This window comes from Geotrypetes seraphini, chromosome 10, assembly GCF_902459505.1.
Source record: "Geotrypetes seraphini chromosome 10, aGeoSer1.1, whole genome shotgun sequence".
Lineage (NCBI taxonomy): Eukaryota > Metazoa > Chordata > Amphibia > Gymnophiona > Dermophiidae > Geotrypetes > Geotrypetes seraphini.
In genome coordinates this window covers 134891070-134917800 of record NC_047093.1, presented here as the reverse complement: position 1 = coordinate 134917800, position 26731 = coordinate 134891070, and the positions used below count along the sequence as shown (strand labels likewise).

Here is a 26731-nt window from a genome sequence, read left to right as displayed (position 1 = left end):
TGAATGCTTAGGAAAAACCGACAGTTAACCCTGAGGAATCCGCATTTTGAGCAGCAAAACGAGCCCTGTCGGACCTAAAGAATGTATAGTGAATGAATGAAAATTAGCAGTTTTTCCAGACTTCCCAAATCACAGCAGTTTTGGCTTTGTGCTAAAAAATGTTCAAGGGCATCATTTAAGATAAGTAACAGTTTGCTCTTAATAGAATCAGTTTTTGGATATAATAATGAAAGAATAGTGTGGCAAAAGGGTGCCATATTTTTCCTGTGATCAGCAATAGACTGAATGCACTGAGAAGGAATTAGTTAAATAAAAATTAAAAGAAAAAAAGTTTAGAAAAATTTTAAAGGTTTAAAAAAGTATATATAGTCTGAAAAGCAAAAAAAGATTACAGATGGAGAACGGAGGATTCCCGATGGTGAGGAAAGACTCGCTGGAGTTATTGTTTTCATGTTTCTCTCTGTTTCCTCGTACTGAATTTTCAATGTCTTTGCTGGTGACTGGTGGTTAGTTTCTGTAAAGCAGGCGAGTTCATGTGCGGCTCTGGTTGAGTCACGGGAATTCTGCATATCTCTACTCATGGGCTGTGTTTCCATGGCTCGCAGATGTTTCCAGTCATCAGTTCTCCAACTGAGATTGTTTTCAACTTCAGCCATCTTTTGGGTCACTTCTACAGGCTGCCCATGTACTGATGGGGCTCCAGCAGTGGTCTGGTTGGAGTGCCTCCAATGGTCCTGTGTGGGTCTCCTTCCTCTTCTGACTTTTTGACTGGTAGGCTTTTATGCAGCTTCTTCAGCATGGGGTTTGATGATCTTTGTTTCAAGGACAGTAGTAAGGGACATTATTGTGCTTCTATCCATGACCTGACTCTGAAGTTTAGAAATGGCCACTAATAAATGATTACAAATATGAACAATATTTTTACTGAATGAACTTATTAATATAGATTAATCAATTAATTGGATGAATTCTAAAATGCTATTATATAATTCTATTATATAATTATAAAATTCTATTATATAATTTTACCCATATGAATAAATAATATGAAATGGATGAATGGATAAAACTAAATTTTATGAAGTACAGAATAGATAGTGTGAATGGTTGACTGAAACATTGTAATATATTCATATTTTTAAAAAAAGAAGTTTTTGATAAGTTCAAGGGGAAATACATGATGAATTCCTATGTATTCAAGATAATTATATTAATTTAAGTTTACAATGAAATATTTATTGTTACACCTGGTTATGGAAATAGTTTAAAGTAGAGATTTATGAAATATGCTGAAAGTAATTATTTTAATCAATTATAATATTAAAAGTAATTATATGAATTGATTATTCTCTATAATAATAATAATAAACACAACTTAGAAAAATTCAAAAGTAAACTAAAGAGCTTTCTTTTTAAAGACGCCTTTGAAAATTAGCCATTTAGTCTTCCAACCAATTTTACTTTTTCTCTCTAATTTTATTGAAATAATTTTTAACTTCCCTTTCCTTCTGTATCTCCCTTATATGTCTCTTTAACTTTTAAATAATTTGTAGTTCTTATCCCTCTCTTCCCTTGAGTACCTGATTGTAAAAACCACTTAGATAACCTTAGATAGGCGGTATATAAAATCCTAATAAACTTGAAACTTCCCTTATGTTCTTAGTTTTGTTATGTTTGTCAATAGTCTTGTCAGTACCACTTTCAAAGTTTTTTGTGAATCTCACTAAAATCCTTAAGATTAGGCTATCATACAAGTCTGTAAATTCTATAATGCATAGTCTAGAGACGAACCAGGAATCTCAAGCGCTCACAATCAGGAGCCTGATGTTTTTTTCAAGGCTGGTGACTTATTCGGTGAGCTATCATCGACCCAGTTATGTTCTCTATACTTTTAAGTATAATTGTTAATTTATTATTTTCTAATTATTTTTAAATATTTTTTCTCTCATTTTTCTCTTTTTTATTTAAAACAACTGATAAAGTAGTCTAGTGTTCTAAATATCTATTACTTAGCTTTCATATTCTTTAGCTGAAAGTGCTTTATTTCAATTTTTCTCCTCAATGCTTTACTTCAATTTCTTCTCCCAATAGCTCACCGAATAAGTCACCAGCCTTGAAAAAAACATCAGGCTCCTAATAGTCTTGTCAGACCTGATTTTTGTTATTTATTGTATTATTCCCCACATTTTGTAATTTTATTATTATGTACATCGCTTAGAATTATGATTAAGCGATTAATCAAATCTCCATTAAACTTGAACTTAAAAAACTTGAACTTATTCTTCTATACCACCATAGTCGAAAGATATAATATATAAGATATAGAATGATATAATGAAATAGGATGCTTAAGGGAGGGGGAAGGGTGGCAAGTCTGATTTTATGTTTTCATGTTTTCGCAAAAGAGAAAGGGAGGTATTATTGGAGGGAATAGGGAAGGGGTTTTTGGGAATATATAATAATTAAGATAATAGGGGGAATTTTACAAAGCAATTTAAGGGAAATAAGATTTGTAAAGAAAAATTATAATAAGATAATAATTGTGATATGGTTCATGTGTTCAAAAAATAAATTTCTTAATGAAGCTTAAATTATTTCCGCTAAATGTTAATGGCCTCAACCATCCAATAAAAAGGAAGAAAACACTTTTATTTTTAAAACAACAGAATGTAGATATATGTTACATTCAAGAGACTCATCCATCAGTCTTAGAGTCCAAAAAATTGGAAGGAGATTGGGTAAAACATTGTTTTTTGCACCAGCTATAGGGAAAAAGGCAGGGGCAGCAATTTTAATTAATAAGAAATGTAATGCTTTATTTAAGACTAGCTTTATAGCCCGTTACATTAACGGGTGCTAGAATATATGTGTGTCTATCTTTATTTCTTTCTCTCTCTGTCTCCTTAGCTGCTTTTTCCTGTCCATTCACCCTTATTTTTACCTCCCCTGTGTCCACCACCACCCCTTCACTGCTCCCCTTATCCAGCTGTAGCCCTTCTCTCTTTGTTTTACCTCCCCCCTGTCCATCAGCACCTCTTTCTTCTCCCCCTATCCAGCAGTAAGCCTCCCTTCATTTTTCCCCGTGTCCATCATCACCTCTTCCTGCTCCCTCTGTCCAGCAGTAGCCCTCCCTTCATTTCCCCCTTGTTCATCAGCACTTCTTCCTGATCCCCATGTCCAGCAGTAGGCCTCCCTTCATTCCCCCCCATGTCCATCAGCACCTCTTCCTGCTCCCCCTGTCCAACAATAGACCTCCATTCCTTTCCCCGTCCATCATCACCTCTTCCTGCTCCCTCTGTCCAGCAGTAGGCCTCCCTTCATTTCCCCCCCCCTGTCCATCAGCACCTCTTCCTGCTCCCCCTGTCCAGCAGTAGGCCTCCCTTCATTTCCCCCCTGTCCATCAGCACCTCTTCCTGCTCCCCCTGTCCAGCAGTAGGCCTCACTTCATTTTTCCCCCCTGTCCATCAGCACCTCTTCCTGCTCCCCTGTCCATAAGTAGGCCTCCCTTCATTTCCACCCCTGTCCATCAGCACCTCTTCCTGCTCCCCCTGTCCAGCAGTAGGCCTCCCTTCATTTTTCCCCCCCTGTCCATCAGCACCTCTTCCTGTTCCCCCTGTCAAGCAATAAGCCTCCCTTCCCTTTTTCCCCCCTATCCATCATCACCTCTTCCTGCTCCCTCTGTCCAGCAATAGGCCTCCCTTCAATTCCCCCCCTGTCCATCAACACCCCTTCCTGCTCCCCCTGTCCATGGGAGTTAGTACTGGGCCGGTGTCTGCCATTCTCCCCAAAGTCCTTGGGCCCCCCCCTTCCCTTCCCACGGACCTGACTACCTACCCTGCAATTCAAACAGCGTGTGAAGCAGTCTTCACACGCTGCTTCGGGTCCTTCTACTGCCTTGATTTACTGTGGCACGTCCCTGATGACATCATCAGAGACGTGGCAGAGCAAATCAGGGAAGTAGAAGGGCCCAAAGCAGCGTGTGAAGACTGCTTCACACGCTGTTTGAATCGGCAAGGTAGTCGGGTCCGCAGGAAGGGGGGTGAGCGGAAAAGGACTCGGACTCCTGTGGTCTGTCGCGGAGGGTGGCCAGGCTCCATTTCAGCCGCAGGGAAGGCTCACTGCCCCAGCTCCTTACCCGTCCGCAACCCGGACCAGGCCTCCCGTGCTTTCTCAGCGGCCCGGCTCGCTCGGTTGTTTTTTTTTTTTGTTTACCTGGCCACTCCGCTTCCTGCATTCGCTGCTCTCCGTCAGTGACGTAATAAGCGCGCATGCGCACTTGTCTTGCCACATCCCGACAGAAAACGGATCAGGGAACACGTGAGGCAAGTGCGCATGTGCGGCTAGCATTTTATTATTTAAGATGATTAATGCTGATCCTTCAGGAAGATGGATACATGTAGACATGAAACTGGGAAATGCTACCCTGGCACTTTTCAATGTATATGCACCTAATTCGAATCAAATTGAATTTTTTTAGATCTCTACAACAATTGTTACTACCACTGGCTGCTTCTAATTTAGTTGTGGCGGGGGATTTTAATGCTGTTATAGATCCTTTAATGGACAAAAAACCTAGCAGAATTATGAAATCACTAGGATTAGATAATTTGGTACAAAACTGTGATTTGAAAGATATATGGTGGATATTTCATTTTAATGATCGGGAATTTTCGTTTTGAGCCCATGTTCATAAATCGTTTTCCAGAATAGATTATATATTTGTTTCAAGTACATTAGTTCAACAAGTTACACAAGCCTCCATAGATCCAATTATTTTGTCTGATCATGGTGGGGTGTGGATTAAAATTAAAATAATTGATCAAGAGGATAAATTTTATAGAAGAAATTCAATTAAAAATTAATGATTATTTGCAAATTAATAATACAGATGATATCTCAATGGAAATATTGTGGGATGCTTTTAAGGCAACCATGACAGGTCAAATTATTTCTTTTTCGGCAAATATTAAAAAACAAATTAAAAATCAATTTTCTAGATTAGAACAAGAAATAAAGATATTGGAATCAAAATTAATTGAAAAATGGGAATATTCTACACCAGTGTTTTTCAACCTTTTTACACCTACGGACTGGCAGAAATAAAATAATTATTCTGTGGATCGGCATCGGTCTGTGGACCGGTGGTTGAAGAACACTGGTCTAAGTTGTGGGCCAGACCCCGCCCATCTGTACCCAATCTCCACCCCAGACTCCGCCCCCATAATAGTACTAATTGCACCTTGCACTGTCCTGTGCCTCATCTGTAAGCCTTCCCTCTGACGTTGCAACGTCAGAGAGAAGGCTTCCGGTTCAGGTGCAGGATGCCCGTAGGAGCCACTGCTCGTGGCTTTGTGTACTGAATCAGTTAGGAAGAGGGAGCTGGATCGAAGATAACGCCGCATCAATCGCACCATAGACTGGCAGTTGAAGAACACTGTTTTGTGCCTGATGCACGTGCTGGCCCTGTGGACCGGCAGGAAATTTCTGTGGACCAGCACCGGTCCATGGACCGGTGGTTGAAGAACATTGTTCTACACTACAGGATCTCTTGAAAGCTAAAGGGAAATATAATGAGATTTCTTCTAAATTGATAAGAAAAGATTTTTTTTTTCAACAGGCATTGTATTATGGGAATCCAAATAAGGCGGGAACAATATTGGCAAATTATCTAAAAGCAAAAAAAATGGAAAACAAAACTTGTGGTGATAAAAGATGATAAAGGGAATACTTATTCTCAAATTGGTCCTAACCTAAAACAATTTTTAAAGTTTTATAAAGATCTGTATTCTTCTGAGCTTTATTTAGACAAAGAAAAGGATGGATTAGAATTTTTAAAATTAATTAAGGGACCAAAAGTTCCTGAGCATATAAAAGAAAGTTTAGAAAAGCCAATATTAATAAATGAGTTGCAAACAGCATTGAAGTCCCTTAGAGTTGGATCCACTCCAGGTGGGGATGGTTTTACTGTAGAGTTTTATAAATCATTCCAAATTACCCTATTACCTTATTTGTTAAATTTATATCAGTCTCAACTAATTAAAGGTTGTATTACAGGTACCATGGCAGAATCATTAACTATAGTTTTACCAAAGACAAATAAAGATCCCACACTGGTATCAAACTACAGGCCTATTTCCTTAATTAATGTAGATGGAAAACTTTTAGCTAAAACATTGGCTATACGTTTGGCTAAAGCTCTCCCATTTATTATAGGAATGCACCAAACAGGATTCGTTACTCAGAGACATTCTTCTAACAACACTAGGCTGACCTTACATATGTTGAATTTGTCAAAAGCCTTAAATGATCCGGCTTTTTCTGTATCTCTGGATGCAGAGACCTCCTTTGATCGAGTTGAATGGACCTTCATGTATCAAGCCTTGGAGTGGTTTGATATAGGTTCAGGATTTATACAAATGATTCAAATGTTGTAAAGCTCCCCTGTTGCTAAACTGTGTATTAATAATAATTTTTCAGAAGGTTTTAGGTTGCAAAGAGGGGTTAGACAAGGTTGTCCCTTATCTCCTCTGCTTTTTGATATTGCATTAGAACCCTTGTTATTAGCTATTCAGCAAGCAGAGAAAATACAGGGTATTCCTCTTAGAGATCAGGGAGTATAAAGTCTCTGCGTATGCAGATGATATACTGCTTTATTTGAGAAATCCTGAGACAATCATTCCTTGCTTACTTGAATTGATTGAGAAATTTGGAAAATTCTCAGGATACAAGATAAATTGCAGTAAATCAGAAATTCTTCCACTCAATCTCCATTGTACAAAAGGTTTGTTTGATTTGTTTCCCTTTCTTTGGAGGAAGGATGGAATAAAGTATTTAGGCATTTGGATTAAAAATACGATGGAAGAAACAATGAAAATAAATGAAAAATCCTTATTACAGAAGGTTACAGAAATGTGTGAGCAATGGAATCCTTTACATCTTTCATGGTGGGGGAGAATCCAAACTATCAAGATGATGATTTTGCGTGTGCTTTGTTATGAGATGGGTATGTTGCCGATTTATTTTCAAGGGTCTTTTTATAAAAAATTAAATAGCATTCTTATAAAATTTATTTGGCCGGATAAAACTCCTAGAGTGGCATTGGTATCTTTACAAAGGCCAATTTCAGAGGGGGGTAAATTTTCCCAATTTTTATAGGTATTATCAAGCCTATATTTTGCGCCAAGGTATGTATTGGGTCCTCCCAGAGCTCATGGAAAAACTTCCAGATTGATTATGGCTAGAATGGCAACTCATGTCTCCATTACGCCTTTGCCATGTGCTCAGTATCAAAATGCCTAGTTACAGTAAAGACAGCTGATACATAGAAAACATTATGTAAATAATTTAACAACTATTCCAATTCACAAATCTACAAATCAATCTATATGGCTGAACTCCAAGATTCAAATTGGTGGAGAAAGGCTCGCCTGGAAGTATTGGATGATACCAGGAATACTAACTAAACTATATCCGCATCATCTCCACGGATGTTGTGGAGCTCGGCACAGTTTACAAGAACTTAAAATATAGGAAGAGAAGGAAAAAAAAAAAAAGGTTTACATGAACTTATATATAGAAGAGAAGAGTAAGGGGGGATAGAATTACATTTTAGTGAAAACCAGGTTTTCAGTTGCTTGCGGAATAATTGGAGGGAGCCTAAGTTCTGCAGCGGGGTAGTAAGGTCGTTCCAAAGACCTGTGATTCTGATGAGAAGGGATTTTCCCAGTTTGCCTGCATAGCGAATACCGTGTAGAGAGGGGAAGGATAATTTATACCTTTGGGTGGGTCTGGTAGATTCAGGACTCGAGGAGTTATAAGATAGTGGGATTAAGGGAGGAAGGATGCTATGAATGATCTTAAAAGCCAGGCAGGAGCATTTGAAATGGATTCTGGAAATCACTGGGAGCCAGTGAAGTTTGGCTAGGAGTGGGGAGACATGGTAGACTTGCGTTTTGCAAAGATCAACTTGGCTGCAGTATTCTGGATTAGCTGGAGTCTTTGAAGACTTTTTTTTTGATAGGCTTAAGTAGATGGCATTGCAGTAGTCTAATTTGGAGAGGATGATGGATTGGACAAGGATGGCGAAATGTTGTTGGCGAAAATAGGATCTTACTTTCCTCAGCATGTGGAGGCTGAAAAAGCATGATTTAGCCAAGGAGCTGAGGTGGTCATTGAAGGAGAGAGAAGAATCGATAATGATGCCAAGGACCTTGCTTGAGAACTCAAGCTGCAGTGCAGTGCCTGAGGGTAGTGCGAAGAGGGTGGGCAGGTGTTCTAATTTTGGGCCGAGCCAGAGTAATTTTGTTTTTGATTCATTCAATTTCATCTGTACCGAGAAGGACCAGGAATGGAGTCTCATTATGCAAGCTGTAATGTTCTCGTGGAGTTTGGTGAGGTTCTGGTCTGTCTCAAGAAGGACAAGGATGTCATCAGCGTATGTGTAGATTGTTTCAAGGGGGGATAATTGGAGGAGTTTCAGGGAGGACATATTAAAGGGAAGAGATGTTAAAGAGAATAGGGGATAGGGGTGATCCCTGAGGGACACCACAAGATGGTGTCCAAGGAATGGACATGGTGCCATTTGTGTTGACAGTGTAGGAGCGAGAGCGTAGGAAATTTGAGAACCACTTTAGGACGGTGGATTCAATTCCTATCTCGGAAAGTTGATAAAGTAGTATGTCATGGTGGACCACATTGAAAGCTGCAGAGAGATCGAATTGTAATAGGACAGCGAATTTGTTACGAGAATGTAGTTGTTGCACCTTAGAAATTAAGGAAACTAGGAGGAATTCGGTGCTGAAGCTGGGTCTGAAGCCATATTGGTAAGGATAGAGGATGGAGAATCTCTCTAGGTAAGAAGAGAGCTGGGTAGCGACTATGGCCTCTAGCAGTTTAGTTAAGAGAGGGATATTTGCTATGGGGCGGTAGTTAGATGGTAAGGGTCGAGATCGGCTTTTTTCAGAAGAGGTGACAAGGCAATGTGTCCCATTTCTGTGGAGAACAGGCCCGATAGTAAAGCAGAATTTATATGCCTGGTAAGGGAGGAGATGGCCTGCGCGGGAATGTTTTTGTAAAGGTAGGAAGGGAAAGGATCCAGGATGCAATTGCAGGATTTCAGTTTGAGACAGAGTTTAGAGATCTGGGATTCGGATACAAGTTCAAAGGCAGTCCAGGATCTATCAGCAGGGATAGGGTTGGAGTCGTTGGGAGGCAGAGAATTGTAAGAAACTGCTGGGGGGAAAGAACTCCGTAAGGTAGTAATCTTTTCATTGGAAAATTTAGCTAGGTCGTTTGCAGATGGGGGGAAAGGGGAAAGGTGGAGTCGTTTTTTGAGGTTAGGTTGCACCAGATGTTGAACAGTGTACTATTTTGGTTTTTTGATCTGGTGATTTTATCTCCATAGAAATTCTTCCTTGCTTTTTTTAGAACTGTGTTATAGAACTTGATGTTGTATCTCCAGGATTGTCTGTCTGAAGGGGATTTCGATTTTTTTCCATTTACGTTCCAGAGCTCGACATTTCTGCTTTAATTCCCTGTGGTATGGAAGATACCAGGGAGCCTTGCGGGAGTGGGAAATAGGTTTAGTAGACAAAGGGGCAAGAGCACGGTAGGTAGTCCCGGAAAGGGTTACCCAATTATGCCAGTTGGAATCTGGGTCGGCATGTTTAGGAAAAGAGGGGAGTTGGTTGAGAATTTGGGTCCAGAACAGTTCACTCGTGATTTTTTTGCGGTAGATGATAGATTTTGTGGGTCGGGGTGGAGTGCCAAGATGAGATATGAAAATGGGAAGGCAGAAAGAGCCTAGAAGGTGATCAGACCAGGGGACATGTTCCCAACGGGCCTCTTCGGCAGAAGTTTTGTGCTCGGTCAGGTAAAGGTAGCTGATGATGTCTAGTGTATGCCCCTTATCGTGGGTAGGGGTGAGCGAAGGAGCGGTGAAGCCTAGGGAGGTGAGAAAGTCTTTGAATTCGACTGCATCCTTGCTGGTGTTATCGTCTAGATGGAGATTAATATCTCCAATGATCAGTAGTCTCTGGAATTTTAGGAAGGCCCTTGTTATGGTCTCGAGAATGAGTTCAGAGGATTTGTTCCAGGGGGTTGGTGGGCGGTAAAGTAACAGGATATCTAATGGGTAGGGATGAAGTTCATCGTTGACTGAAGCTAACATGAATTCTAAAGAGGTATGGCTGCCCTTTTCAAGGAGCTGGACATTGAAGATTGATTTGTAAAGCAGAGCCAGGCCTCCTCCTTTCTGGTTGATTCTAGGTAAAAAGAGGCCATAGTAGCCAGGGGGACAGAGTTCGTTTTGTGTGATTAAATCATCTTTTTCGATCCATGATTCTGTGATGCACAAGAAACCTGGATCGAAGTCTCCGAGTAGGTCTTTTAGTATTTGGGTCTTATTGCAGACTGATCTGGCATTACAGTAGAGTGTTGAGACTGGGGTGAGAGAGTCGGAAGTAAGGTTGGGTAGATTGGCTGGAGGAACAGGCTTTAAAGAGGTGTGATTGACTCCTCGGAGTTTTTTGAAAGAGTGGGTTCTAGTGCGTACTAGTACAGGGATTCTGAGACCAGGGCAGACGTTGTTGGAGTTTGTGGAGTCGGGAAGGTTGGGGGGGAGAGGTTTTTGGCAGTGGGAAGTGTTGGTGAAAGAGCAGAGAAGAAGAAGGAGGAGCCAGGGAGGTGGCTTCATTGTGGGATCAAGGAGAACTAATGAGAGGGGTTGGGGCAGAGCTTGCCAGGCAGGAGGGAGGAAAATTGAGTATAGGTAAGGACTGAGTTAAACGGGAGAAGGACTAAGAACTGAAGGAGAATACGCACCAAGTTGTTTCTAGTGAGGTGGAACTCAACAATTGCTAATAGTGAGATACAGACTGAGGTGGAGCTTAGCAATTATTAATTAGTAAGATAGGAACAGAGATGGTGCTTAGCTGGGGAACGGTGGTAAATAGTTTGTATATGCGGTAGCTAGTCTGTATATGCGGAAGCAGGCTATATGCAGTAGCAGGCTATACATGCGGTAAACAGTGATGGGCAGTACAGGCTGTACGTGTGGTGGCAGGCTAAACATGCAGTACAGGCTATACATGCGGTAACAGGCTATAGATGCAGTCTGCAGGTTTTAACAGGCTATAGGTGCGGTTTATAACAATCTATGACATGCTGTACATGCAGTTTGTACAAGTTAAATAAGCAGGCTATACAAGCTATACAGGTTATATAGGGACAGGGAAAGCTGTGTTGAACCAGCTGATAGAATCCCCAGGAAGAGCAGCAGTTGGGAGACACGAAAGAAAACACAGTTCCCTCAGAACCTGGGGTTGCTTTTTTCTCAAGTGACTTGGCACCAACGGACAGCCTTAGAGTGGTTTGTCTATGCTCAGAACCTGGTGTGCTTTTTCTCAAGTGACTTGGCACTAGAGGACAGCGTTAGAGTGGCCCCTCTTTGCTGCTGTGTTGAAACCAGCTGTTAGAATCCTCAGGAAGAGCAGTAGCCAGGAGAGATGAAAGAAAACATAGATCCCTCAGAGCCTGGTGTGCTTTTTCTAAAGTGACTTGGCACTAGAGGACAGCGTTAGAATACGTTTATTAAATGATATTATCTCTAATGGTAAAATGCTTGAATTTTCACAGTTGCAACATAAATATGGCCTTAATAAATCAGGAAGTTTTAGATGGTTGCAACTGAAGCAGGCCATTCAGACGGGGTTTCCTGACTGGAAAAACCTTAATAATCAATATAGTATGGAGTTCTTATGCTTTCAGGTGGACATCTTGGGTCACCAGGCCGCCCAGTGGTATAAATTGCTGACTGGATTTATTTTAAAAAAAACCAAACACTGGTATGAGAGACATTTGGAAAATTGAGATTAAGCATCAATTTACTGCGTCTCAATGGCCACGAATTTGAACTTAGAGGATGAGATGTACAGTGTCGGCATCTATGAAGCATTATCTTTGGGACAGTGCTGTGAACAAGGTTGCCCTGTGAACTTCTAAAAGCTAAGTTACTCAGCATTTCATATTCTGCTCTTTCCACTGTTTTTCAGCATTATATCTGCTTAATTTCTCTTTTCCTCCGTGTTTCTTACTTAAAATAAAAACAAAAAAAGCACAAAAAAATAAAGCCTTCTCTTTCCTCTGTTAAATCTTATTTCCTCTTCCTCTTCATAGGAATAAGGGTAAGACTTTATAAACTCTAATTAAATCCTGGTGCCTGTGGCACAGGGTGACTAAAGTAGGGAAAATCCTGTTATAAATCCTGTGTTTTAGGGTAGCCACTGATTTGTTATAGAGCCTGCATTTTTGTTTAAAATACTGTTTTTTAGGGGGGTATAGAGCCTGTATTTCTGACTTACTAGTTTTTAGCCATTGTGTGTGCTGATTAGGTAGAGAAGGGAGGGGCTCTGATTTACTACTAAGGTTAACTGCATTATCTTTGGGACGGTGCTGTGAACAAGGCTGACCTGTGAACTTCTAAAAGCTAAGTTACTCAGCATTTCATATTCTGCTCTTTTCATGTTTTTCAGCATTATATCTGCTTAATTTCTCTTCTCATCCCTGTTTCTTACTTTAAAAAAAAAGCACAAAAAATAAACCCTTCTCTTTCCTCTGTTAAATCTTATTTCCTCTTCATAAGAATAAGGGTAAGACTTATAATCCCACCAACCCCAGGGACCACTTTTCATATATAGAGACCCAAATAACCAGGACTACTCAAATCAAGTCACTTCAGAACCAATCAAGATGACCTTTATTCTATGCAATCACTGTGGTGCTTTAATTCCAAGACATACTATTTGGAGGCTTAAGGCTTGCCCCATCTGTCTTCAACTTGCTAGTATTAAGAAGGAGCTCTGCAAACTTAAACAGGAATTGAATACAATTAAAGCAGCTTCCATTACTCCACAAAATCATACCAACTTACCACCTCTACCTCAAAGAATAAAACAGCCCAGGAATAAATGGGTCAGAGTAGGCTCAGGAAGACAGCGACATGTAACGCAGAAACATCACCTTCACAAATATTACCTCTACAGAATTCCTTCGCTCCACTAGTGCACTGTGATACTCAAGAAAAAAGAAGGGAGGTGGGACTGGAACCAATGAAGGTAACTCAAGAGAACAAGTGAACCCTAAGCACAAATAAAAAAGCCAAAAACAGAAAACTATTACTGTTGGGGGATTCCATCATCAGAGGCATTAACCTTGGAACATAAGGCGAGAAGACCAAAATAGTGAAATGTCTTACAGGATCCTCAGCTACCAGGAGTTCCAGGCAAATACAGACTATAATTAAGGAAGAAACTAAGGATTTTTTTTTTTTTTTTTTTTTTTGTGTTCAAAAAAGTTTTATTGGTTTTAAGAAAAAAAACATACCAATATATGGAACAATGATAACAATGAAGATCTCACTGTGTATACACATACAGGCAGATGTAAAATGACACAAGTACATGGTTATAAAGGAATGATGTTGTTATCCATCTAGGAACAAATGACCTGGCCAACAACTCCACACTTGCAGCACAGAAAACTTTTCGGGAGCTTGGTGAGGGCGTGAAACCTTTTGTAAAGACTTTAGCTTTTTCTGAAATACTGCCTGCATATGGAAAGGGAGAGCAAAGAGTGAAAAACACAGAGGACTTTAATAGATGGCTCAAAGCCTGGTGTCATCAAGAAGGCTTCAGGTACATAGGAGGATGGAGAAATACATGGAAGGACAAGAAGCTATATTGCACTGATGGGCTACATATTACTACAGCAGGAAAAAGAAACCTTGCAGAGAAATTTAGACAATATTTTTCTAGGCATTTAAACTAGAAGGTGGGGGTGGTGTATGTACAAAGGACAATTATAGAGACCACCCCCGGCAAAAGAAAAGATGTGATAGTATTAAAGACTGCAACATAAACAATATCAGCAACTCATTTCTTAGTATTGCAATGGAAAGTGAAACGAAACAAAAATCCATATGAAAAAGGAGATTATCGCTGAAAAATTGCTGGAAAGCGATGTCCACAAATGCTCGCAGTCTAAGCAACAAAGTTCATGATCTGCAAGCCCTGATGTTAGAGGCAGATCTAGATATTGTCGCTATCACAGAGACATGGTTCAGTGAATCACATGGATGGGATGAAAACATATCGGAATCTCTTTAAGAAGGACAGAGATGGTCAAAAAGGTGGAGGAGTAGCTCTCTATGTAAAAATCAATATCCAAGCGACTGAAATGTAAGGGACCTGGGGAGAGGAAGAAGCGATATGGATCGCTCTGAAAAGAGAAGATGGAACTTCTATCTACATGGGTGTAGTCTACAGACCTCTGATTCAATCGCAGCAAATTGATAAGGATCTGATTGTGGATATCCAAAAGTTTGGAAGGAAAGAGGAGGTTCTGCTGTTGGGAGATTTCAACCTGCCGGATGCGGACTGGAATGTTCCGTCTGTGGAATCGGAAAGAAGTAGGGAGATTATGGATGCCTTTCAAGAGGCTCTGCTCAGACAAATGGTGATGGAACCCACAAGGAAAAAGCGATATTGGATCTGGTCCTCACAAATGGAGAGAGTATCTCTAATGTTCGAGTGGGTGCTCACCTGGGAAGTAGCGATCATCAAACAGTTTGGTTTGATATAACAGCTAAAGTGCAGAGCGGCCGCACGATACTTAAAGTCCTAGATTTCAAACATATGGACTTTAATGCAATGGGAGAGTACCTGAAGAAAGAGCTGTTAGGATGGGAGGACATAAGAGAAGTGAAAAGACAGTAGTCTAAGCTGAAAGGAGAGATAAAAATGGCTACGGACCTTTATGTGAAGAAAATCAATAAAAACAAGAGAAAAAGTAAGCCGATATGGTTCTCCAACCTAGTGGCTGAGAAAATAAAGGTGAAAGAGTTGGCGTTCGTGAAATATAAATAAACCCAAGAAGAGGAGAGCAAAAAAGACTACAGGGTGAAACTGAAAGAAGCCAAGAGAGAGATACGTCTGGCGAAAGCACAGGCGGAAGAACAAATGGCTAAAAATGTAAAAAAGGGAGACAAAAATTTTTTCAGATATATTAGTGACAGGAGGAAGATGAAAAATGGAATTGCTAGGCTAAAAGATGTTGGAAACCAATATGTGGAGAGTGATGAGGAGAAAGCAAATGTGCTAAACAAATACTTCTGTTTTCTGTTCACAGAAGAAAATCCTGGAGAAGGACCAAGATTGTCTGGCAAAGTTACACGAGAAAATGGAGTAAATTCTGCGTCGTTCACGGAGGAGGGTGTTTATGAGCAACTTAAAAAACTGAAGGTAGACAAAGCGATGGTTCCAGACGGGATTCATCCCAGAATACTAAGGGAGCTCAGAGAGGTTCTGGCAAGTCCTATTAAAGATTTGTTCAACAAATCTCTGGAGACGGGAGTGATTCCTGGGGATTGGAGGAGAGCGGAAGTGGTCCCTATTCATAAAAGTGGTCACAGGGATGAAGCAGGAAACTACAGGCTGGTGAGCCTCACTTCATTTGTTGGAAAAATAATGGAAGTGTTGCTGAAAGAAAGGATAGTGTACTTCCTTGAATCTAATGGGTTACAGGATCCGAGGCAACATGGCTTTACAAAAGGTAAATCGTGCCAAACGAATCTGATTGAATTTTTTGATTGGGTGACCAGAGAGCTGGATCGAGGACATATGCTAGATGTAATTTACTTGGATTTCAGCAAAGCTTTTGATACAGTTCCTCATAGGAGGCTGTTGAACAAACTTGAAAAGCTGAAGTAAGGACCCAAAGTGGTGAACTGGCTGTCGGACAGACTCCAGAGGGTGGTGGTTAATGGAAGTCGCTCGAAGGAAGGAAAGGTGAGTAGTGGAGACCCTCAGGGTTCGGTGCTGGGGCCAATCCTGTTCAATAGATGTGGTTGCGATATCCGAAACCTGGTTCACGGACTCTCATGGGTGGGATATGGCCATACCGGGTTACAATTTACTTCGTCGAGACAGAGAGGGCAGGTTAGGCGGAGGGGTAGCGCTATACATTAAAGAAGGCATCAAAACTACCAGAATCACGGACGTTAAGTACACCGGGGAATCCCTCTGGGTGAACCTGGCCAGAGGGAGAGAAAAATGCCTGTATCTTGGTGTGGTATATAGACCCCCAAGACAACCAGAAGACAAAGACACGGAACTAATCGAAGACATAGAAAATATCGCTCTACGGGGGGACGTTGTACTAATGGGAGACTTCAATATGCCGGACGTAGACTGGAGCACACCTTCAGCAACAACCAGCGGCAGCAAGAGGCTATTAGCCTCCATAAGAGGAGCACGCCTCAATCAAATGGTAATGGAGCCCACTAGGGCCCAAACGATCCTTGACCTAGTACTCACCAATGGGGAAAGCGTCTCAGAAGTCTTCGTGGGAGATAAGCTAGCCTCCAGTGATCATAACATGGTATGGTTCCACCTGAGGAAAGGTTTCCATAGATCAAACACTAAAACAAAGGTACTCAACTTCCGAGGAACGGACTTTGCACGCATGGGAGTCTTCGTCCATCAGGCGCTCCAGGTCCAAACTGAGACAGGGAATGTGGAGGATATGTGGTCATCCCTGAAATCTGTCATACACGAGGCAACCGGCCGTTACATAAAATCATCACACAAACGGCGAAGAAAAGACAAACCCCAGTGGTTCACCGCAGAGATCTCACGTCTCGTTAAGGAGAAAAAAAAACACATTTGCTTCCTTCAAACGCACGGGGAAAAGCGAAGATCAACTGCTACACAGGATCAAGTCCACAGAGGTCAAAACGGCAGTCAGGGAGGCCAAACTTCGAGTGGAAGAAACTCTAGCAAACAACATTAAGAAAGGGGACAAATCCTTTTTCCGGTATATCAGTGACAGGAAAAAAAACACAAACGGGATAGTACGCCTGAAAAAAATGGACGGGAATTACGCAGAATCGGATCCCGAAAAGGCCGAACTACTAAACGAATACTTCTGCTCGGTCTTCACCTGCGAGGCGCCAGGGTCCGGCCCTCAATTGAAGCCACATTCAAACACAGAAGATCCGTTTCAGAATTTTAAATTCACACCCAGCGGGGTTTACCTTGAGCTAACAAAACTCAAGGTGGACAAAGCCATGGGACCGGACAATCTGCACCCCAGAGTGCTCAGGGAGTTAGGTGATGTCCTGGCAGAACCGTTAGCCGTGCTCTTCAATCTCTCACTGAGTACAGGGACAGTCCCCTTGGACTGGAAAACAGCTAACGTCGTTCCTCTACACAAAAAGGGTTGCAGGACAGAGGCTGCAAATTACAGACCGGTGAGTCTGACATCGATAGTATGCAAACTCATGGAAACACTGATCAAACGCCAATTGGACACGGTCTTGGACGAAGGGAATCTACGGGACCCCAATCAACATGGATTCACCAAGGGTAGGTCCTGCCAATCAAACCTCATCAACTTCTTTGACTGGGTAACAAAAAGACTGGACGAAGGAGATTCACTAGACATAGTGTACCTGGACTTCAGTAAAGCTTTTGACAGCGTCCCACACCGCAGACTGTTAAACAAGATGAAATCGATGGGGTTAGGAGAGACTCTGACGGCATGGGTCAATGATTGGCTGAGTGGCAGACTTCAGAGAGTGATGGTTAACGGTACTTTCTCTGAGACATCGGAGGTGACCAGCGGGGTGCCGCAGGGCTCGGTCTTGGGTCCACTCCTCTTCAACATATTCATAGGAGATCTGACTCAAGGGCTTCAAGGTAAAGTAACATTATTCGCCGACGACGCCAAACTATGTAATATGGTAAGCGAGGACAATCTACAAGATATTATGGCGCAGGACCTGCGTACATTGGAATGCTGGTCCTCAACCTGGCAGCTGGGCTTCAATGCTGGAAAGTGTAAGGTCATGCACCTGGGTAGCAGAAACCCATGCAGAACTTATACCTTGAACGGGGAGACCTTGACCAGCACTACAGCAGAACGAGATTTAGGAGTAATCATTAGTGCGGACATGAAATCTGCCAATCAGGTGGAGAAGGCTTCCTCAAGGGCAAGGCAGATGCTGGGTTGCATCCGTAGAAGTTTCGTCAGCAGAAAGCCTGCAGTCATAATGCCATTATACAGGACCATGGTGAGACCTCATCTGGAATACTGCGTGCAATTCTGGAGGCCACATTATCGCAAAGACATGCAGAGGGTCGAGTCGGTCCAAAGGATGGCCACCAGAATGGTCTCAGGGCCTAAAGGTCTCTCGTACGAGGCAAGACTGAACAATTTGCAGCTCTACACTCTCGAGGAACGCAGGGAGAGGGGAGACATGATTGAGACGTTTAAATATGTCACCGGACGTATAGAAGTGGAAGATAACATTTTCCTTCTCAGAGGCCCCTCAACCACAAGGGGGCACCCGCTCAAACTCAAGGGCGGAAAATTTCACGGCGACACCAGAAAGTATTTCTTCACGGAGCGAGTGGTTGATCAATGGAACAAGCTTCCAGTACAGGTGATCGAGGCCAGCAGCGTGCCAGATTTTAAGAATAAATGGGACGCCCATGTGGGATCCCTAAGTGGGTCAGGGTAAAACATTGTATAGTATTAAGGGGAGGGTCTATAGAGTGGGCAGACTTGATGGGCCTTGGCCCTTTTCTGCCGTCATCTTTCTATGTTTCTATGTTTCTATGTTTCTAATATGTTTGTGAGTGACATTGCTGAAGGGTTAGAAGGAAAAGTGTGCCTTTTTGCAGATGATACCAAGATTTGTAACAGAGTAGACACCGAAGAGGGAGTGGAAAATTTGAAAAAAGATCTGCAAAAGTTAGAGGAATGGTCTAATGCCTGGCAACTAAAATTCAATGCAAAGAAATGCAGAGTAATGCATTTGGGGATTAATAATCGGTAGGAACCGTATATGCTGGGAGGTGAGAAGCTGATATGCATGGACAGGGAGAGGGACCTTGGGGTGATAGTGTCCGAAGATCTAAAGGCGAAAAAACAGTGTGACAAGGCAGTGGCTATTGCCAGAAGGATGCTGGGCTGTATAAAGAGAGGCATAGTCAGTAGAAGGAAGAAGGTCATTGGTAAGGCCCCACTTGGAGTATTGTGTTCAGTTTTGGAGACCGTATCTGGCGAAGGACATAAGAAGACTTGAGGTGGTCCAGAGGAGGGCGACGAAAATGATAGGAGGCTTGCGCCAGAAGACGTATGAGGAAAGACTGGAAGCCCTGAATATGTACACCCTAGAGGAAAGGAGAGACAGGGGAGATATAATTCAGACGTTCAAATACTTGAAGGGTATTAACGTAGAACAAAATCTTTTCCAGAGAAAGGAAAATGGTAAAACCAGAGGACATAATTTGAGGTTGAAGGTGGCAGATTCAGGGGCAATGTTAGGAAATTATACTTTACGGAGAGGGTAGTGGATGCCTGGAATGCGCTCCCGAGAGAGGTGGTGGAGAGTAAAACTGTGACTGAGTTCAAAGAAGCGTGTGATGAACACAGAGGATTTAGAATCAGAAAATAATATTAAATATTGAACTAAGGCCAGTACTGGGCAGACTTGCATGGTCTGTGTCTGTATATGGTTGTTTGGTGAAGGATGGGCTGGGGAGGGCTTCAATGGCTGGGAGGGTGTAGATGGGCCGGAGTAAGTCTTAACAGAGATTTCGGCAGTTGAAACTCAAGCACAGTACCGGGTAAAGCTTTGGATTCTTGCCCAGAAATAGCTAAGAAGAAAAAAGAAAAAAATTTAAATTGAATCAGGTTACAAACTTGGTTTTTTCTGTTGCATAGAGCATTATGGACCCCTATTCGGTTACAAAAATTGGATAGCTCTAAGTCTAATAAATGTTGGCACTGTCATCTCGAAGCAGGGACTTTAGACTATTTATTATTCTATTGTCCATTTATTATGACCTTTTGGAAATCAATTTGGGACCAAATTAATTGTTTATTAGACAAACCAGTGGCATTATCATATGATACTGTGCTATTTGGTATGGCAATGAGATCAAAAAGTCAGATTTATACAATTAATAACAAATTATTACTTATAATGACTGGAGTTGCCATTCAACAAATTACGTATAATTGGAAAAATTGGAGTAGATTAAATTATAATTTCTGGTGGAATTCCTTATGTCATGTTTATAAAATGGAGAGATTTATTGCAATACAGCAGGGATGTTTCAGGAAATTTCAAGATGTGTGGGAGCCATAAACAAAGTATTGTACTGATTAGATGACATTTTTCCCCCCCCTTAAATTTACAAGTTCAATTGTGAGGGGGGAGGGGGTAATTTTATTGTTACATATTGTATAAGGTAACATAGAAACATAGAAATAGACGGCAGATAAGGGCCCACGGCCTATCTAGTCTGCCCACCTTAATGTCCCTCCCCTACCTTTGCCCTGTGAATAGATCCCATGTGCCGATCCCATTTGGCCTTAAAATCAGGCACGCTGCTGGCCTCAATCACCTGTAGTGGAAGACTATTCCAGCGATCAACCACTCTTTCAGTGAAAAAGAATTTCCTGGTGTCACCTCGTAGTTTCCCGCCCCTGATTTTCAACGGATGCCCTCTTGTTGTCGTGGGACACTTGAAAAAGAAGATATCTTCCTCTGCCTCGATGCGGCCCGTAAGATACTTGAATGTCTCGATCATGTCCCCCCTCTCTCTGCGCTCCTCGAGCGAGTATAGCTGTAATTTGTCAAGCCGTTTTTCGTATGGTAGATCCTTGAGTCCCGAGACCATCCGGGTGGCCATTCTTTGCACCGACTCCAGTCTCAGCACATCCTTGCGATAATGCGGCCTCCAGAATTGCACACAGTATTCCAGGTGGGGCCTCACCATGGATCTATACAATGGCATAATGACTTCCGCCTTACGACTGATGAAACCCCTTCGTATGCAGCCCATGATTTGTCTTGCCTTGGATGAAGCCTGCTCCACTTGATTGGCAGACTTCATGTCCTCATTGACGATTACCCCCAAGTCTCGTTCTGCTACCGTTTTTGCTAGGATCTCGCCATTAAGGGTATAAGACTTGCATGGATTCTGGCTGCCCAGGTGCATAACTTTGCATTTTTTGGCATTGAAGTTGAGTTGCCATGTCCTAGACCATCGCTCCAGTAGGAGTAGGTCGTGCATCATGTTGTCGGGCACTGAATCTTCGTCTGTTGTGCATTTGCCCACTACATTACTCAGTTTGGCGTCATCGGCGAATAATATTATTTTACCTCGAAGCCCTTCTACCAAGTCTCTTATAAAGATGTTGAATAGGATTGGGCCCAAGACTGAGCCCTGCGGTACTCCACTAATCACCTCCGTCATTTCGGAGGGGGTGCCGTTCACCACCACCCTTTGGAGCCTACCTCCAAGCCAGCTCCCAACCCATTTCGTCAATGTGTTACCTAATCCTATAGAACTCATCTTTGATCATATTGATCATATGATAGGAAAGGGTGGGAAGGATGGGAGATAAGAGTATATCATTTGTACTATTGATTATTATTAAGTGATATATTTATTATTAATTTGTTTGCACATATTATCATACTTATTGTAAGTTTGAAAATGAATAAAGAATTTTTTTTAAAAAAAAGATTAAAATGGGCATTTAATGTAAGATTATTTAAGCTGTGATAAACGCCGTAAAAAGAATGAAGGTGTTGTCGATGAAAGAAAACCATCACCACATATATCAAAGGTCACAAACTTTATGATCCTTTGAGTGGTGCTCTCAGACACTTTCCTTCACTTTAGTAGCACTTTGGTAGTGGTTTACTTTGTGGGGATCTTGTCTGCTTTGCAGTAAACTGGAGGAGAGCGCGGCGCTACACAGTGCAGCTTCGGCTGGTGCAGGAGAAGGCAGGCTCGGCGAGGACAGCGGCGGGAGAGAGAGAGAAGAAGCAGGAGGCAGACAGCGAGCGGTAGCGTGGGGGAGCGTGAGGGAGCTCCGCCCACCCCCAACGCATCACCGCCAGCGTCACCACCAGAGCGCCGGACTCTCCCTTAACAGGAGGAGAGCGCGGCGCTACACAGTGCAGCTTCGGCTGGTGCAGGAGAAGGCAGGCCCGGCGAGGACAGCAGCGGGAGAAATAGAGAAGAAGCAGGAGGCAGGCAGCGAGCGGTAGCGTGGAGGAGCGTGAGGGAGCTCCGCCCACCCCCAACGCGTCACCGCCAGCGTCACCACCAGAGCGCCGGACTCCCCCTTAACAGGAGGAGAGCCAACGGCGCACAGCCATTTGGCACGTGGCGAAGGCGCGCGGTAAAGGAGCTCGCCTTAGCAAGAGCGCCTTTGCAAAGGAGTCTGCAGAAGGAGCCAGGAAGCTGGGCCGACTAACAGGGAGCCCCAATAAGTAAGTTACATTCCGGTTATTGTTCTTTTGTATACCATTACCTAGCCACACAGCACACACCAAGACAAGCACTCTCAATCAGCTCAACAGCACCACACAACCGAGACCAATAATCAACAGGTGGACTGCTATCAAGAGGGCAGGACACACACAATTGAGAAGGAGAACAATACATGAGCGCCCACGGAAGCCAGAAGATGAGCTTTCCAGTCTTCTGCACCGGCTGCAGTATGTATGACTACCTCCCCTCGGGGACTAGGGCATACGTTTGGAGCCGATGCGAGGAACTGGACAGCCTGAAACTGCAAGTTCGGCTGCTGGAGGGAACTGTGATGGAACTCGAAGAACTCCTTGCCAGGAAGGAGGAAAACTGCATGCAGGAGAAGTTGCTAGGGGAGCCTGATACCAGCGAAGGGATCACGGAACTAGAAAGATTCATCGAGGAAGCCCACCAGCAACACGTAGAGATCCCAGGGCTGGAAATCTGTATCCAGGATACCCAGAAAGAAGGCCTGGAAGAGAGGAGAGAAGACACCCATGCAAACACAGAAAAACCGAAGATGAGGTAGGAGACATCCGCACACCAGGAGGAAGAGAGAGAACGTAGGAAGACGTCCCTCCATCTGAAGAGCCGAAAACAATTTCAAGAGTAGCACTGGAGGAAGAAGACTGGCCCTATACCATAGACATGGACTTACGACCCCCAAGAAACCCCCGAATAAAGAAGATGGGGATCATCGTAGGCAACTCCATTATACGTCACGTGGACAGCCACACCGCAGGAGGAAGAGAGGACAGAATCGTCACCTGTCTGCCTGGAGCAAGAGTGAAGGATGTGGCCAACATGATCTCCAGGATCATAGACAGCGCAGGGGAAGAGGATACTGCTGTGCTCATCCACGTGGGAACAAATGATGTGAGCAAACGGAAGTATGACAGGGAAGAGATGAAGGGCCAGCTCCGCTCACTTGGAAGACAGCTGAAGATCAGGGAGGTGAAGGTGGCTTTCTCCGAGATACTCCCAGTACCAAGAGCGGATGGAAAGAGACAAGGGGAATTGCAAGCTATTAACGCCTGGATGAGACGATGGTGCGAAGAAGAAGGCTTTGACTTCGTGCGCAACTGGACGGCATTCTGGGGAAAAAGCAAGTACTACAGAAAGGATGGACTACACCTCAACAAGGAAGGAGCAAGAGTATTGGCAGGCAACATGAAGAAGGCCATCGAGAAGGCTTTAAACTAATAAATAGGGGAAAGCCGACAGTCGACCACCAGTCGATGGCACAGACGATAGGATGTCCCGATGAAGGAACCATGGGCTACTACTCATACACAGGAGGGGACGACCTCACAGCAAATAAGGAAGACAAGGCAGAAAGGGACAACTCAGATACAGGAGGGGATGACCGCACAGCAAACAAGGGAGACAACACTGGAGCGGTTAAGGATACCGTGAAAGAAACAGTACGGACAGCAAAGAGTAGAAAGTCCAAAAAGGTAACACGAAGATAACTCAAATGTATGTATACGAATGCTAGAAGTCTAGGAAACAAAATGGGGGAACTAGAGACAATAGCAAGACATGATAAGTTGGAAATCATTGGCATAACAGAAACATGGTGGAATGAAGAAAACAAATGGGACACAGTACTACAGGTATACAAACTATATAGAAGTGATCGAGTAGGGCAGAAAGGTGGAGGTATTGCCCTATATGTTCAGGAAGGAGTAGAATCTGTTGGAGTGGCTATGACGGAAACAAAAGAGAAGCTGGAGTCCCTCTGGATCAAGATTCCTGGCCAAAACAGCGCAGACACGAAAATTGGCCTTTACTATTGTCCCCCAGGACAGGCGGAGGAAACTGACTCAGAAATGATAGAGGAAATCAAACAAGAATGCAAGACGGGCAATGTAATAATATTGGGAGACTTCAATTTCCCAAGGATAGACTGGAAACTAGGAAACTCCAACTGCGGCAAGGAGGCCAAGTTCCTGGAGGCGCTAGGGGATTGCTTCCTGGAACAAATGGTAAAAGAGCCAACAAGAGGCAACGCCACCCTGGACTTGGTACTAAATGGCCTCACGGGACAGACAAAAGAAGTAGAAGTTACGGTACCGCTGGGGACGAGCGATCACAATGTGATCAACTTTAAGCTTGACATCGGGAATAGAAAACGTGCCAAAACCTTAACCACAACCTTAAACTTTAAAAAGGGCAAATACAATCGCATGAGAGCCATGGTGAAACAACGACTCAAGATAAAGGTGGACAAACTCGAAACGGTACACCAGGCATGGTCCTTACTGAAAAATACTATCACAGAAGCACAAAATCTCCACATTCCGAGGATTTCCAAAGAAGGGAGAACAAAAGGTAAAGGAGAACCGGCATGGCTTACCAGACAGGTGAGGGAAGCCATAAAAGAAAAGAAGGACTCTTTCAAAAAATGGAAACACATGAAAACAACCGAAGCATGGAAAAAACATAAAGATGATCAGAAGAAATGTCACAAGGCGGTGAGGGATGCCAAAAAGGACTATGATGAAAAAATAGCGCAAGAGGCCAAAAACTTCAAGCCCTTCTTTAGATACGTGAAAGGGAAAAAACCCGCAAAAGAGACGGTGAGACCCCTGGACGACCAGGGAAGAAAAGGGTACATCAAGGAAGATAAACAAATTGCAGACAAACTAAATTCCTACTTTGCGTCCGTCTTTACGGAGGAGGATACCGCAAAAATACCAGAAGCAGTGAAAATGTTTAGTGGAGTAATAGAAGACAGCCTCACCACAGTCAAAGTGGAGTTGGACCAGATATACTACCAGATCGACAAACTTAAAAGTGACAAATCCCCTGGACCGGATGGAATTCACCCGAGAGTCTTAAAGGAATTGAAGGTTGAAATCGGGGAGTTATTGCAAAAACTTGCCGATCTGACAATCAGAACTGAACAGATACCAGACGACTGGAAGATAGCGAACGTCACGCCAATTTTCAAAAAAGGATCGAGAGGAGAACCGGGCAACTACAGACCTGTGAGCCTTACGTCTGTCCATGGAAAGATGGTTGAAGCACTGATCAAGGATAGCATAGTCCGGCACTTAGATACACACGACTTGCTGAAACCCAGTCAACATGGGTTCAGGAAAGGGAAATCATGTTTAACAAATTTACTTCAATTTTTTGAGACCGTGAACAAGCAAATTGATAGTGGAATGCCGGTGGATATAATATATTTGGACTTCCAGAAAGCGTTCGACAAAGTTCCACATGAAAGACTTCTCAGGAAACTACAAAGCCATGAAATAGAGGGAGATATACAAAGGTGGATAGGCAAATGGCTGGAAAACAGAAAGTAGAGAGTGGGCATAAATGGGAAGTTCTCAGACTGGGAGAAAGTGACTAGTGGTGTGCCCCAGGGCTCGGTACTTGGGCCGATCCTATTTAATATTTATATCAATGACCTGGAAGACGGAATATCCAGTGAGATCATTAAGTTTGCAGACGACACAAAGCTATGCCAGGCAATCAGATCGCAGGAGGATAGCGAGGAACTCCAGTGCGACTTGTATCAGTTAGAGAAATGGGTAGAGCAATGGCAGATGAAGTTCAACGTGGAGAAATGCAAAGTAATGCATTTAGGTAGTAAGAATAAGGAACACGAGTATAGAATGTCAGGCACAACTCTGAGTAAGAGCGAGCAAGAAAAGGACCTGGGTGTACTGATAGATAGGACCCTGAAGCCATCGGCACAATGCGCGGCAGCGGCAAAGAAAGCAAACAGAATGTTAGGCATGATAAAGAAAGGAATCACGAGTAGATCGAAGAAAGTCATAATGCCGCTTTATAGAGCAATGGTCAGACCACACTTGGAATACTGTGTCCAACATTGGTCTCCCAACCTAAAGAAGAATATAAAACTGCTGGAGAGGGTGCAGAGACGAGCAACGAAGCTAATAAGAGGTATGGAGAACTTGGAATATGAGGAACGACTCAAGAAACTGGGACTGTTGTCCCTTGAGAAGAGGAGGCTGAGAGGGGACATGATCGAGACGTTCAAAATACTGAAAGGCATCGATAAAATAGAGCAGGAAAATAAATTATTTACATTGTCTAACGTGACACGGACAAGAGGACATGGTTTGAAGCTAAGGGGGGACAAGTCCAAGACAAATATGAGGAAGTTCTGCTTCACGCAGCGAGTAGTAGACGCCTGGAATGCTCTCCCAAAGGAGGTTATTAAGGAATCCACTGTGCTAGGATTCAAAGGCAAATTAGATGCACATCTCCTTACGAGAGGCATAGAGGGATATGGGTGACTAAAACTACATCAGGTGTATACCTGACTGGGCCTCCGCGTGTGCGGATCGCCGGACTCG

At 43.0% G+C, this 26731-nt stretch overlaps 1 protein-coding gene across 1 annotated transcript in view; it reads left to right on the top strand.

Moving 5' to 3' along the window:
* LOC117368600 overlaps nucleotides 1–26731 on the top strand; it is a 49451-nt gene that overhangs the window by 6884 nt on the left and 15836 nt on the right. The window lies entirely within an intron of this gene.